Here is a 14,778-nt window from a genome sequence, read left to right as displayed (position 1 = left end):
ACTTATTTAAATCTATTCAATTTGATAAGTTTTGATCCATTGTATAATGGTGAGACCATATCTACAAGTAAGAAAATGAACATATCTGTCAGTACCATTTTTTTTTTTTGTCCGTGAGTTATCTCTACCTCGCTTCTCCCCTCTCTAGTAAAACACTCATCTGCTTTCTGCCCGTCTAGATCACTAATGGTTTTCCAGAACATCTTACAAGTGAAAGTGTACTCTATGTCAGGCTTCTTTTACTTGACATAAATGTATTGGGTTTAATCATGTTGTAGCACATATTGATAGTTTATCACTTTTTATTGCTGAGTAGTACTACATGATATGGATACGCCACAGTTTGCTTACCCATTCACCTGTTGGCACGTGGGTTGTTACCAAACTTTTTGTCTATGATAAATAAGCTGCTCTGAATCAGTCATGGACGAGCCTTTTGTATGAACATATGCTCTTACTTATCTTGGGTAAAATCCAGGAGAGGAATGGCTAGATGGTATGTTAGTTATGTGTTTTTCAGATACATTATATTTAAGAAACTTGCAACTGTTTTCCAAAGTGATTGTACCATTTTATATTCTCAACCTCAATGTATGAGAATTTCAGCTCCCTTTCTTCTTCTTTTCTTTTGTATGTTTTCATTTTTAACTTTTTTTACCTTAGGGTTTTGTTTTGATTCCACATACAGTATTATATTAGTTTCAGGTGTGCACTACAGTGATTCAACACTTCCTTGCAATCCTTGGTGTTCATCACACGAATGTATTCCTCAACCCCGATCACCTATTTAAACCATCCCCCCATCCCTTCCCCTCTGGTAACCATCAGTTTGTTTTCCATACTTACTTTGTCTCTCCCTGTTTGTCTGTCTGTATCTCTCTCTCATTTTACTCTTTGTTTTTTGTTTGTTTAAATATTATATTTATTTATTCATGAGAGACACACACAGAGAGAGAGGCAGAGACACAGGCAGAGGGAGAAGCAGGCTCCATTCAGGGAGCCCGACATGGGATTCGATCCTGGGTCTCCAGGATCACGCCCTGGGCTGAAGGTGGCATTAAACTGCTGAGCCACCCAGGCTGCGCTCTTTGTTTGTACTCTCAAGCTCCATCCATGTCATTGCAAATGGCCAGATTTCATTCCTTTTATAGCTGAATAATATTCCATTGTGTGTGTGTGTGTGTGTGTATATATATATATATATATATATATATATATATCACATCTTGTATATCCATGCATCAATCGATGGACACTTGGACAGCTTCCATATCTTGTCTATTGTAGGTAATGCTGCTATAAATGTAAGGATGCATGTATCCCTTTGATTTCATGTTTTTGTGTTCTTTTAGTAAATACCCAGTACTGCAATTGCTGGATCATAAGGTAGTTCTATTTTCAACTCTTTGAGGAATCTCTATATTGTTTTCCAGAATAGATGCACCAGTTGGGGTTCCCACCAAGAGTGAACAAGCATTGCTCTTTCTCTATGTCTTCAACACTTGTTGTTTCTTGTGTTGTGGAGTTTAGCCATTTTGACAGGTGTAAGGTAATATCTCATTGTAGTTTTGATTTGCATTTTCTTGATGATAAGTGGTGATGCACATCTTCTCATGCGTCTATTGACCATCTCAATGTCTTCTTTGGAGAAATGTCTGTTCATGTCTTTCGTCCATTTTTAAATTGTAGTATTTGGGGGGGTGTTGAGTTTCATAAGTTTTTTAAATATTTTGTATACTAGCCCTTTATCCGGTATGTCATTTACAAACATCTCCCAGAGAATTCCAATTCTATGTACTTATCAACTTGTGGTAAGCTCAATCTTATTTATTTGTTTGTCTGTTTATATTTTAGCAATTCTCATAGGTATGTAGTGTTGTCTCACTATGGTTATAATTTTCAATTACAAAATAGCTAGTGATGTTGCCTATCTCTGAGTCCATTTGCTGTCTATATATCATTTATCTATCCATCACCTATGTAATTTATCGGTAGGGTTTTTTTGAAGTGTCTATTCAAATTTTGTACCCATTTAAAAAATTGGATTATTTCCTTCCTGATTATTGAGGTTTCATGATTCTATATGTATTCTACATAAAAGTCATTTACCAATATTTCATTTGCAATTTTCTCCCAACCTGTGGCTTCTCATTTTCTTAATATTTCCTTTAAAAGAGTAGAAGTTTTGAGGTTGCCTGCGTGGCTCAATTGGTTGGGCATCTGCCTTCGGCTCAGGTCATGATCCCAGAGTAGAGGGATTTAGCCCTGCATTGGGCTTCCTGCTTAGCAGGGAGTCTGCTTCTCCCTCTGCCCCAACCCCACTTGCACTCTCTCTCTCTCTGTCTCAAATGAATAAATAAAATATTAAAAAAAGAAGAGCATTCATTGAATTTTAATTCAATAAATCTGAAGAATTTTTTCAGAATGTAACCACCAATTTCTCCTATATTTACTCTATAATCTTCATAGTTTTTAATTTTAAATAGGGGTTATGATTCATTTTATATAGTTGTGTATGCTATAATTTGTGTAACTTAAGTTTATATTATATTCCATACTCAATGTTTAATACCATTTGTTAAAAAAACTATCTATCATTTCTTCATTGAATTGCCCGAATCTTTGTCAAAAATCAGTTGTCTACATATGTTAGACCTATGCTTTAACTATACAGTTCTTCTGATTAATTGTGATATTATTAATGATAACACCACACAGTCTTGATTATAAAACCTTGAAATAGGAAGTCTTTGTTTTGCCTTTCTAAAATTGTTCTTTGTATTTCCATATGATATTCTAAAAAAGAGAGCCTGCTAGATTTTTGATTGGGATTGCATTAATTCTATAGATCAATTTGGAAATAATTTTCATCTTAATGATATTGAGTCTCTAACCTACAATCAAGGTATCTCTCTCCATTAATTAGGTCATATTTAAAGTTTCTCAGCAATATCTTGTTGTTTTTCTGTACAAATCTATCACAATTTTGTTAGGTGTCTCTGGAGCTTTTTCAAATTTCTGGTTCCATTTTTATTATTTTTTTTATTTTTTTTATTTTATTTTTATTTATTTATGATAGTCACAGAGAGAGAGAGAGGCAGAGACACAGGCGGAGGGAGAAGCAGGCTCCATGCACCGGGAGCCTGACATGGGATTCGATCCCGGGTCTCCAGGATCGCGCCCTGGGCCAAAGGCAGGCGCCAAACCGCTGCGCCACCCAGGGATCCCTCTGGTTCCATTTTTAAATTTTATTTTCTGATTTGGATTCTGATAGTGATAGTATAAATATAATTAATTTTTCATATTGATCTTCTATCTTGGGACTTTGTTAAACTCAGTTATAGTAGTTTATCAGATTTTCTATAGAGACAATCACATTGTCTGCAAATAAAGAATTCCACTTTTTTCATTCCAATCTGTACTCATTTTTTTTTTCTTGCCTTATTGCATTGGCTTGGAGCTCCAATACAATGTCAACAAGAAGAGGTAAGAATGTCTTCTTTGGAGAAAGAATGTCTTGTTACTGACTTTAGATGGAACACATTTATTCATTCAACATGAAGTAAGATGTTACCTGCAGGGATTTCATAGGTACTTTTTATCAAATTGAAGAAGTTTCTCTATAGTTTTTGTGTCATATATGACTGCTTTTGGTATCAAGATAATGCCAGCTTCATATAAATAGTTGGAAAGTACTATTTTCTTTTCATTTTTTTTTTTGGTAAGAGTTTATGTGGAATTGATTTTTTTTTTCTTAAATGTTTGGTAAAATTCACCAGTGAATCCATTTTGGTTTCACTTGTTTCTTTGTTGGCAAGGTTTTGACCAAATATTCTATTTTTTAATAGATAAAATATTTCCCCTTGAAAGAGCTTTTGTTTTTTTAGGACGGATTTGGCATTTCATCTAAATTGTCAGACTTACTAGCATATGGTTTTTCATAATACATTCTTATCATTTTAATATCTGTAGAATGTCTAGTGAAGTCTTTCTTTTATCATGATCAATTTGGCTAGCAGCTTATTAATTTCATAATATTCTCAAGGACACAATTTAGTTTCAATGATTTTCTTGTTTGTTCTTTTTCATCTATTTCATTTATTTCTGCTATGATCTTTTTAAGTTTCTTTATTCTGTATACTTTGGGCATATTTTTAATAGTTTCTATGATTCTCCTTCAGGTTTTGAACAGATTGGATATAACTGTTATAATTCTTATAATGTTTGCTAACTCTAGCACATGTGTAGTTCTGGATTGGCTTTTTCCTACTTTTTTGCATGCTTGGTAATTGTGAATGTTCCCTCTTGAATATTGGATATTCTTGTATTTCTATAAATAGTTTTTAGCTTTCTTCTGGGACTCAGTTAAGTAACTTGAAAATTGTTTTGTCCTTTAAATTTTGCTTATAAGAATTGTTGCAAATGTTCAGAGCAGTACTCCCCATTATTGGGTTGACCCTCTTGTATACTGTACAGAATGCCCCATGCATTGTGAACTATTCTCTCCAATACTATGGAATAACATAGAGCTCACAACATTTGTGAACCTTCTCTCAAGGATCAGTAGCCTTCATTTTCTGGTATTTGGCAACTTAAAAATAAATGTTTTATGTATTCTATCTGATAGTGGTTTGTTTCAGTGAATAGAGTAAATCTGGTCATTGTTGTTCTGTCTTGACCAGAAATGGAAATCTGGCATATTTTAAATGCTCATTTACTTAGAAAATGTGAATAATTGAATATTACATTAATATCTATAAGCTTAAATGCAGGTATTCCTTTAACATAATTTATTCTTAAAAGTTTTAAATGAAGTTAAATTTTGCATGTAATCAAGATGTTGTTATTTGTTTAAGTCAGACGACATTTGTGGGGTGCCTGGGTGGTTAAGTGACTGCCTTTGGCTCAGGCTGTGATCCCAGGGTCCTGGGATTGATCCTTATATTGGGCTCCCTGCTCAGTGGGAAACCTGCTTCTCCTTCTCCCTTTGCCACTCCTGCCCCTTGCTTGTGTGCTCTCTCTGAAATAAAATAAATAAAATTAAAATAAAATAAAATAAAAATATTTTAAGAAGTCAGATGTCATTGTGAAAAGTTTCTTTGATAGTTGCTATTTTTCTTTTATTTCTTACTTTTTCTTTGGATTGCAGTTTCAGAAGTATAACCCATGATTAATAAGGAAGTAGAGGAAAGAAACTTTCTGGGACTGTAAATCATTTTTTACTAATACTAGTCTAATCCTATAATAGAAATAACATTAAGTATATGTTATATATGCAGTCATTGAGTGACCTAAGAAAACGTAGATAGAAATTCTCATTTAACAGTTTTGACAAATCATTTGCATTTAACTCAAATCTTTGTACAACTTGTTTTTGTAGGAGTAAAGACTGTTTTTTTTTTCCTGATTATTAGTTTTTTAATACATGCAGAGGAATATTACCAGTAAGAGCTTCCTTTCAACTCCTTATGCTGGAGGTATAGTATGAATACTTTATTACTTGTCGACAGATTGGCTTGTAGACATGTTTCTGTGTTTCCTGTTTAAAACATTATGTCTCCCAGAAATATATTTGCTAGCTAGAGGCAGTTTGACATGTGCACATCTCTTACTGCCTATAGTAATAAGCAACACCAAATGTAGATGGGCAAAATGTGACATCACAAGAGCAGAATATGAGAATGAGCATTCTAAGGCAAATATCACATTCATTTCTCTCATTTCCAGTAACAAATAATGTCAACAAGAAGCTCAATAATTTAACTCAAATTGGAAAACACCAACTGAGTAAATACTTTAAAAAATAGTCTTATTTGGGGAAACAATATTGCCTGTAACTAAAAAACTGAAGGTGTGTGTCAGATTTTGACAGCGTATTTTCTGGTATACCTCTTCAAACGTAAAATCTAATTATGTTCACCCTTTCCCAGGCCATTTAATCCCTCTCCTTGATATATCCTGTTTCCCCAACACTATAATGAAAACTAGAGTTCATGGCAAAACTCAAGCTTCTCTGAGCTCCCTTATCTCTCATTAGTTGAATCCAACTTTGTCAAATTTTATTCCTCCAGCCCTCTTCTGTAGCTCACGTGAAATTCAGAGATCCATTGATATAAAAAATGTAAAGGAAATAGCAGTGTAACTTCTTCCCAAAGGAAATATAGTGCAGTTTAATAATATATTGGGAACATGTGGCCAGGTCAGTCTGTTATTTATCCTTTTGGTTAGGCTACTTTATTTAGAAGTCAGCAGAAATAAAACTAATAGTGTTATATATAGGATCATTCACTTACCATTTCCTAGCTTCTGTGCGTGAAAAGAAAAAAAAAACGGAAGAAAATTATTTTGCATTTTTCCCATTTGATTTGCATTTGCTTGAAATTTACCTGATAGAAGTTAGAAATAAAATGGACAGTATTTTGAAAAGTACTGAAAGTCAGTTTCCATATGGAATAATGGATTACAATTTCTAGTAATTAAACTTCTTAAAAAATAGAATGGGCTGCCCAGTGAATCAGTGAAAAAACTTCCAAAAGAAATTTTTAAAGTGCTTATCATATATGCTGTAGAAGGAAGGACTGGTCTTTGGAAATCTCTGCTGTCTCGTAAACTTTTTCTTTTAGAACCTATCATCGCATTCCTTTATTAATATTAAATGGATATATTTCTTAATTTCTTTACTAAGATGTAACTAGAGAGTTGGTTACATGTTTTATTCATTTTTTTCATCACAGAGCCTTGCTCATATCAGACTTTCAATAAACAAAATATAATTTAATAATAGTAATAGTGTATACCATTTATCAGATAATATGTTGTACATTTAGCATTGGTTATTTCATTGAATATTTATGAAAAGCCTATGAGGCAAGTGCTATTCTCGCTAATTTTTATCAAAGCAAATAAACATTAGGGAGTTTAAGTGAATGCACATACGAATTAATATATAAATCAATTATAAAATATATAGATAAATGAATGTATAAATGGGAAGTTGGACTAGATATTATATTAAATATATTCTGTGTGTGAACATAAGAACTTAATATTCTATGTCTATGAATATAAGAGCTACGTATTAAAGCTTAATAAAATGCTTATATATATAATTATTACCACCCCTTTAATTTGTCCTTTTGTAATTATTTGCATTGCTTCTCACAGGTATCATGCATCAATAATTTCATATTTGTTTCTATGAAAACCAAGGAGATTGGAACGTGTAAAGATAAAGTATGTAGAAATTAATACAACATTTCATATTCACATTTACCAACAGACTTTTTGGCTTTACTCCTAATTAAATTCCTTTCAGTAAACATCTAATGGGCCCCTGCAAGGTACTGAATAATACAATGAAACATTCTTATTACTTAGAGATGTAGGTTGTAGACTCATTGAAATGGTCTCTCTTGGAGTTATATGTGACATCAAATAGCCCTGCTGATTTGTTTTTTATTGGATTACTGGTTGCTTGGTATTATTAAACAGCAAGGAAATGATTCTCTACTGAAGACCAGTGTGATACCCTCTGACACAATGGAAAATAATGTAACTGTAGTAATGTTGATCTACCCCTAAGGAGGCTTTAGATATTTTTATTTTTCCTGTGTTATTAAGCATGTGAAATTATAGTTTGAAACTTGGAGGATAACTTACATATGATTTTTGAAGGTTGTAGTTTTCGTCTTCAAGTGTTTTTCACCTATTTTCTTCTATTTCAGGAGGAACTAGATTATTTGAAGGCAAGAACATATGCACAGACATCGGTTACAATTCAATGAAGGCATGAGTAGGGAAGAAACTGAAATTTGTCAGAAAATGGATTTATTAAGCAAAAACCTTAATAACCTTAATGTAATATCAATACAATCATTAATGTTGGTTCTGCTGTCAAAATAGTCATAATCTGAAATAAATCTACAAACTGAGACTTTTGCCACCTTGAAACAAACATTTGTTTCAAAACCTAGTGGTACTTTGGGAATATTATAGCTTTATACTGGAAATTCACAATTCTGTCCCTTATTTGTTCTGTGAACATGGTTTATTTTTTAAACTCATCGAGTCTCTGTTTCTTTTTAATCTCTAAATTGGCAAATACTTTGCACCTAATGAAGCTGGTTTAACAATCCGAAAATGAATGTAAAGATTTACTTAGCAGAGTGCTAAATATGTAGCTGATATTAATAAATGGTATAAGTTTATAGCTTTATTTGTCCATTATTCAAATCTTACAGCACTTTCTAATTCAACCTTCCATGAAGCATTTTTTTTGATTCAGTAAACCAGTACGCAGTGATAATACTCTTATCTCTTTTATAATATAAAATCTGTGCTAAATGTATTTAATTATTATTCTGTTTTCTCATGAATTATTTATGACTCTTTCATGTGCATCAGACTCTCAATAAAAAATATGTAATTTAATAATAGTAATACTAGTGTATACCATAAGTTGCTTATTAAACTGCCACCTACCAATCTGCTTCTTTTTTTTTTTTTTTTTTTTTGGTCTCTCCTTACATTATGTGTAAGGAGGCAGGTTTGTAAACCAACAATTAGTGAACTTGCCGAGAGACCAAAAGCAATGGGCCTTGGGAAGGAGGCATCCAAGGGGAAATCCCGAGTTGGCCCTCAACCGCTGTGTGGGGAGGGCGGCCTATATGTCCGGTGCTTGTGGACAGCAGTGTGAATATGGGGACCTGTCCAAAATGCCAGCTGGTCTAATGCACTTGTTTGAGGAACTGTGCAGAGTTGAGTGCAGAGAAGAGGAACGGGTGGCTGCTGCTGCAGGCTGGCCTCTGTCGTGGACAGTGTAGCTGGCTTCTAATCCCCACTAGAGGCTGCAGCTCAAGTTAGAAAGTTGGATGAGGAGGTGAAGTTGGAAAAGGATGTGCGGGTGTCCACGACCCTAGCCTTGGAGCTGTCAGGCCAGGTGAGAGAGCTGGGTAATAAGTGGAGAGCTTAACGCGCCCTCCACCAAGTTAGGAAGGTGCAGGCTGCTGTGGATGAAGGGCCAAGTGCTAGGACCAAGGCTGATTGGAACTTCAGAGGTGGGATCCCTGGGAAAGTGCGGACAATGAATGGAGGATGTTGTGGTGATTGACAGTGAAACAGACCAGTGCCCTGTGCCATTGGACCTCTACTCCAAAGGAAGGCAAAAGCGAGCAACAGCTCCAGCCAGCCAGGTGGCCCCCAATTCAGGAAATGTTTTGATGAGAGAATATACTCGCACTGAGCTTACTGATAGAGCTGCCGAGCCCAGAAAAAGGCCAGGGCAGATATCCAGGCATGGTTAGTGTGGCTGGGGAGGGGGATGGCATTTTTCTGACTGGGCAGGAGGCAGAGAAAACGAGCAACACTCTGCCCACCAGCGCACCTACATGGCCTTCTGGGAGTTCAAGATACTCCCTAATAGGTCAGATTATCCTAGCTTGCAGGTAGCTTGGCCCAATGAGGGGGAATCTCCCAGGGCCTGTGTGACTGTGGAAGTCTGCAGAGGAGGTGCAACAAATCCTTAGGGAATTGGGAATGAAACAGACCATCTACACTCCTGTCTTTGAAGGCCCTAATCATGCACATTTACCACAGGAATGAAAGCCAAAATACTCCAGTCTGCCCCCACCCCCAGCACCTGCTATGGAACATTGACATTCATGCTGTGTCCGGTCATGGAACAGGGTGTTTATGATGTTGGGCAATCCATTAACGATCTGGGGGAAAATGACAAATCCTAGGTTTGGTTATGGGCTATTTGAAAGACTCAAGACAGAGAGGGTGCTCAAAAATTCAAAGGCTTTCACAATTGGCTGTAAAGGGTCTGGCCAAAGTAACCTGGAAGCAAATGTGGTTTGACCTCACTGCTTCCAGGACCACACCTGAACAGATAGACTGGCAACGCAACACAGTGGGTTGGCCTGTGGAAAGCCTTACAACCTACACAACAGTTTAGGCTTGCCCCCCTGCCCCTTAGCATCCCTGATGCCCCACCTGCTTCAGCAGAGGCCTTAGAGATGTGGTCTTCTGTAGGGTAGACAGCTCCCACACCCTGGGTATGGGATGTAGGCCAAGAATGCCTCCAGGTGAGGGCCACTGGAGGTGGTGAGAGGCTGTGTGTGAGCTATTTACCGGTCACCCAGAAATAAACAAAAGGTGACAGCTCAGGTTGACACTGGAGCCAAATGTATGCTACCACATGCTAACTTTTAGAAGTTTTCTGTCTCCCTCAGTGCCATGGATGGTTACAGAGGGGAATCGGTTATGGCCCGAAAGGTCCTTTTGACATTGCAAGCTGGATGTTTTCACTCACAAGAATCTGAGATTTTCTTTTCTTCGATTCCAGAGGACATATTGAGCATTGATATGGTATAAGGTCAAACTCTGCAATATTCTCTGGGTAAATTTTGCTTTTAGGTTAGAATAAGCAAACCCAGAGAGGGAACTAGATACCACCCCATAAAGAACATGAACTACTAAGAACTGAACAAGGTAGTGCCTCTCCAAAGCATGTGTCTGTGCTCAACGCTGCCATCATCTACCTCAGATACTTGAGCCCTGGTCCTAGGAGTTACCAAGCTGTGCTGTACTTAGCAAATGCTTTTGCCAATATATTCCTGGCTGCTGAGTCATAAGATCATTTTGCCTACATGTGGGAGAGCTAACAATGGCCCTTTCGAGTGCTTCCCCGTGGCTACCTCCACAGCCCCACAATATGTCATGGGATGGTTACCTAAGATATGTCCCTGTTCTCCTTCCTGACATAAGTAAAATGGGCCCATTATGGTGATGATATAATATTAACATGTGAAGACTTGCCTCTGTTGCAGGACTTACAGACTCTGCTGGAGCATCTGTGAGGGAGAGGATGGACAGTGAACCGACAGACAATTCAAGGCCAGGCACCTCCATCAAGGTTTTTGGAGTCATGTGGTTGGGTAAGATGTCAGTTGTCCCCAAAAGCTGTGATTGACAAGATATAAGTGTATCTAATTATTAAGGGTGTGAAAGAGATGTAAGGCCTTGTAGGGACTTGGGGGCGGGTTAAAATTTGTTTCATATACTCACCACTGCTGTGGCACAAATTCCCACTTTGACTGAGCGGGATGCCTATTTGCAACCCAGGAATACTTTGTCCGACAAGCCCTTTGTCTCTAGAAATGCCAAGGCTGCTAGGCCCTGTAGAGTATATGCATCCTCCAGATGCCCCACCCGTATTCCTGTGGTGGACCCTGGGTACCACAGAGAGGAAATAGGGGAAATTTCCACTGATGCCTTGTATACTTATGTGCCTGGTCTGGGCAACTGGTCCACATGGGCTGTAGCTACTATTCAGCCCAACACTGACCCCATCTGAATGGAAACAAATAAACCGTAGCACCCAGTGGGGTGAACTCAGAGTGGTGTGGCTGCTGATCACTCATGAGCCCTATTAACTCTTTGCCCTGACATTTGGACTGTTTTAAAAGGACCATCTCTACGGCTTGGACAATGGGAAGCTGAGGAATGGATGATCATACATAAATCTTCTTGGGGGTCAGAATATGTGGAAAGTGTTTGGATTCACCTGTAAGAGCTGGAATAATCTTAATTGTCTTCCACACCCTGACTCATAAGGCAAGACACCCTGGCAATCAGGAATTTGAGGCCCTAGCTTGGGTACAAGCCCTAGCAACGGGCCCTTCAGTAGGTATGGCGGATTGGGTGCACAGAATGGGTGGCCACAGTAGGGCCTGCATGGACGGCATCTCTCCAAGGATGCCGAATTGCCTTTAACATGTTGATGCAGCAACAGCATGCCTGCGTGTTCTAAACAATGCCCAGGGCGACTACCAAAAATGTCTGGAGCCATCTGCTGGAGTTCCCAACCAATAAAGGATTGGCAAATCAATTATTTTGACCTCTTCTGTTGGAGTGAGGGTTCTAAATATGCCATGGTTTGTGTGGACACTGCATCTGGCCTGTTGAAGCTTTCCCCGTGCAGGGCAAACCAGGCTGCCTGCCATTATGGGATTAGACAACCTAAGTACCATGTATGGACACCCTTGTCAAACAGACAGCGTTAAGGTATCCCATTTCAAAGACGGTGATGTGCAAGCCTGAACAAAAGAACAGGAAATTGACTGGAAGTTCTATCTCCCCTATAACCTGCAAGCAGCAGAATAGATAGAAAGGGAAAATGGAATATTAGAACAGCAGATTGAACCACTAACAAGCACAACCACCTTGGCCACGTGGACTAAGGTACTGGTCCACATTTGAATGATCAACAGTAGGGGCCATTCCCTCATTGCCAGACTGGGGATCCCTACCCAGACCCCCAATACTATAAAGGTATAGAAGTCATTGGAAACAGCCACTTCCCTGATTCTCACTATAGATCAATGTGTTCTGCTGAGAACACCAGGCCCCAATACCCCCGGGGAAACCTTTATCTACTGGAATTTGCAATGGGACATCTCACCCAGATGGGGTGAGTTACTCTTAACTCCTGGGTGGGGGGAAAGTACTCGATCCCCTCTTGGATCCATTGCCCTTTGCTGCAAGCCTGACATATTGAAATGAACCACACCTAGAATGAAACACAAAAGAGGGAAGACAACGGGGGTCCGGTTCTGGCGTACCCTGGTCTCTGTCCATCTGCTCATGCCTGACAGTGTTGTTTCCCCACCCAGCAAGTATGGTATGTACGCAAGGTCAAGTTCCTGAAGTTGCTAACCTCCCTCTCTTCAAATCCAGGTGGAATGTTCTGTTTTCCACTGATAGGATCACTTGGCCACCTTCTTTGCTCCTGCCATTGGCCTGGAGGATGTCATAGCACACATAGAAACCCTTATTAAATTCACCCAACAAGCCTTAAGTGATAGCTAAAAAGCCTGTTTTTTTATCAAACATGGAAATGCCTCTGGGGAGAAAAGTCCTCCACAACAAGACGGCCTGAGATACCATTACTACCTCGCAAGGAGGCACCTGCGTTATTATCCAAACAGAATGTTCTGTGTCCCTACCTAATCAGTCTGCTAACGTATTATCTTTATTAAATCGCATGAGGACTAATAAACACTGGCGTGAACTGACCCCCAGTCTAGGGGATTTAATAAATCAGTGATTCAGATCATGAGATTCTTAGCAAAAAATTGTTACTTATTTTGGGAGTCATTATCTTAATCCGTGTTTTCTCTTGCCTGGGCCCATGTTGTTGCTGTACTATCTACCCCCAATTCAGCCAGACAGCCACCAGATGAGCCGCCTCCTTGCTAATGAAACTCCTTGTTGACAGTTCACAGCACATTGTGGAAAAGGAGGCATATGAGATTGTAAAACCCTTAACAAGAGGTAGAATGTTGGAGGTCATTGAGACCGCACCATGACCTCCCGGTGACCCACCAGCTGCATCTGGGCAATTGGAGGCTCCACCCCACACCTTGTCCTTGGAAAGTTCATTTGGTCAGTGTCCCGAACCCAGCGGGGCCTGTTTTCCAAGATGCAGGCTTGAGAGTAAGACGTTGAGACTGTGTGGACTGAATATGTATGTGACTTGACCCCGTTAAAGCCTGTCTATTCACTTTTAAGCTTGTGGCGAGCAGGTACAGCGGTTGACTCCTTTTCCAGTCTCCCAGGACAACTCGCCTGTGAGTTCCCTTGCTTGTGAAACCTGCCACCTGCCCTCCTGGAGTGCTCTGGCTCTTCCTTTGGTTTCGCCTTGCCCTTCGTGTAAGATAAACGATTTGTAAACAAACAAGCTTATATAAATTTCGCCAGAAATCTGTTGTAGTTCTAAAAGCCATTCTCAGGATAGAATGAGTAGGAATAAAACCAAGACGGAGCAACAGTAAAAATGCAAATATTTTTTTCCCATAATTACTTTGATGTTTCCAAAGTTTCCAAGATAATTGTTGTTACTTTGTTATTCCAAAGACTGCAATGCCTTTTCGTGACAGAGTCCATGCTTCTGCGTGTGTGTGATGGTCCTTTGCCTAATTTTAGCTTCAAGTACCTATTCCTCCCCTTTTGTATCTCTGGAGCCCCTCAACGTCTTTTAACTTGGGATCTCTCTCCTGGTTTTGCTCGTAGAATCTAGCACTGGGAACCTGTTCTAGCCTGGAGTCCCTAGAAGACTCTGATGACAGCCTGTTTGTAAAAACACCCCCAGAAGCAAAGAATTGGGAGAAGGAGACGGTGAAAGAGGCCGAATGCATAAAGAAGACTGAGTTTCCAAGCTTCCACAGTTTTGTAACAAAGCTGACCACTCAGTTGTGGGGAAGTCTTCCCAGAAGCTGTAAGAACTATTGTTTCTTTGAATATATCATCTTAAGAGAACAAGGAATGGTTGCTGTAGCTTCTGCGGGCAGATTTCAGAAGCAAGGCAAGTTCAAGAACCGGAAATGACATGAAATGACTGAGTATGGGCCCATTCTTGGGCTGCCAAAGATGCTTCTGGCTTCTTCACTAATATGCTGCCTATTTTGATCTCTAAAATCATTCCCTAAAGTATAAACTATAACAATATACTTAATATTATAATTGAGTTTTTTTTTCTTGGATAATATATAGCAAAGGACTTTTATGCATGAATTGTCAGGTTCTGATAGCAGAAGTGATTTCTCATGTTTTACGAGGTGGCATGAAAGGGACTTTTGATAAGTAGGATAATAGAAAAATTTGAGAGTATTTCATAACCCCCCCTCAAAATATAAAACCATTTGGTAAATAGAAAACACATTTATCTTAGTGTTTTTAAAGAACTGCAATCACAGGCATGACAGCAACACTTTCCTA

The 14,778-nt window shown here is 38.6% G+C and overlaps 1 long non-coding RNA gene across 2 annotated transcripts; it reads left to right on the top strand.

The window, feature by feature from the left end:
- The first annotated feature begins 3,027 nt into the window (after positions 1–3,027).
- On the top strand, positions 3,028–8,484 carry LOC112934605 (uncharacterized). Of its 2 annotated transcripts, none has more exons than XR_012000821.1 (4): positions 3,028–3,486; positions 5,381–5,477; positions 7,165–7,233; positions 7,725–8,484. It is a non-coding gene; the product is annotated as an uncharacterized lncRNA (long non-coding RNA). The 2 variants fall into 2 exon arrangements; XR_003237993.2 differs by having other exon boundaries at positions 3,159–3,486; positions 5,415–5,477; positions 7,725–7,801.
- The last annotated feature ends 6,294 nt before the right edge of the window (positions 8,485–14,778 follow it).

The sequence above is a fragment of the Vulpes vulpes genome, chromosome 3, assembly GCF_048418805.1.
Source record: "Vulpes vulpes isolate BD-2025 chromosome 3, VulVul3, whole genome shotgun sequence".
NCBI classification, from domain to species: domain Eukaryota; kingdom Metazoa; phylum Chordata; class Mammalia; order Carnivora; family Canidae; genus Vulpes; species Vulpes vulpes.
Note: the sequence above shows the minus strand (reverse complement) of the source record. Positions and strands in the feature narration are given on the sequence as shown.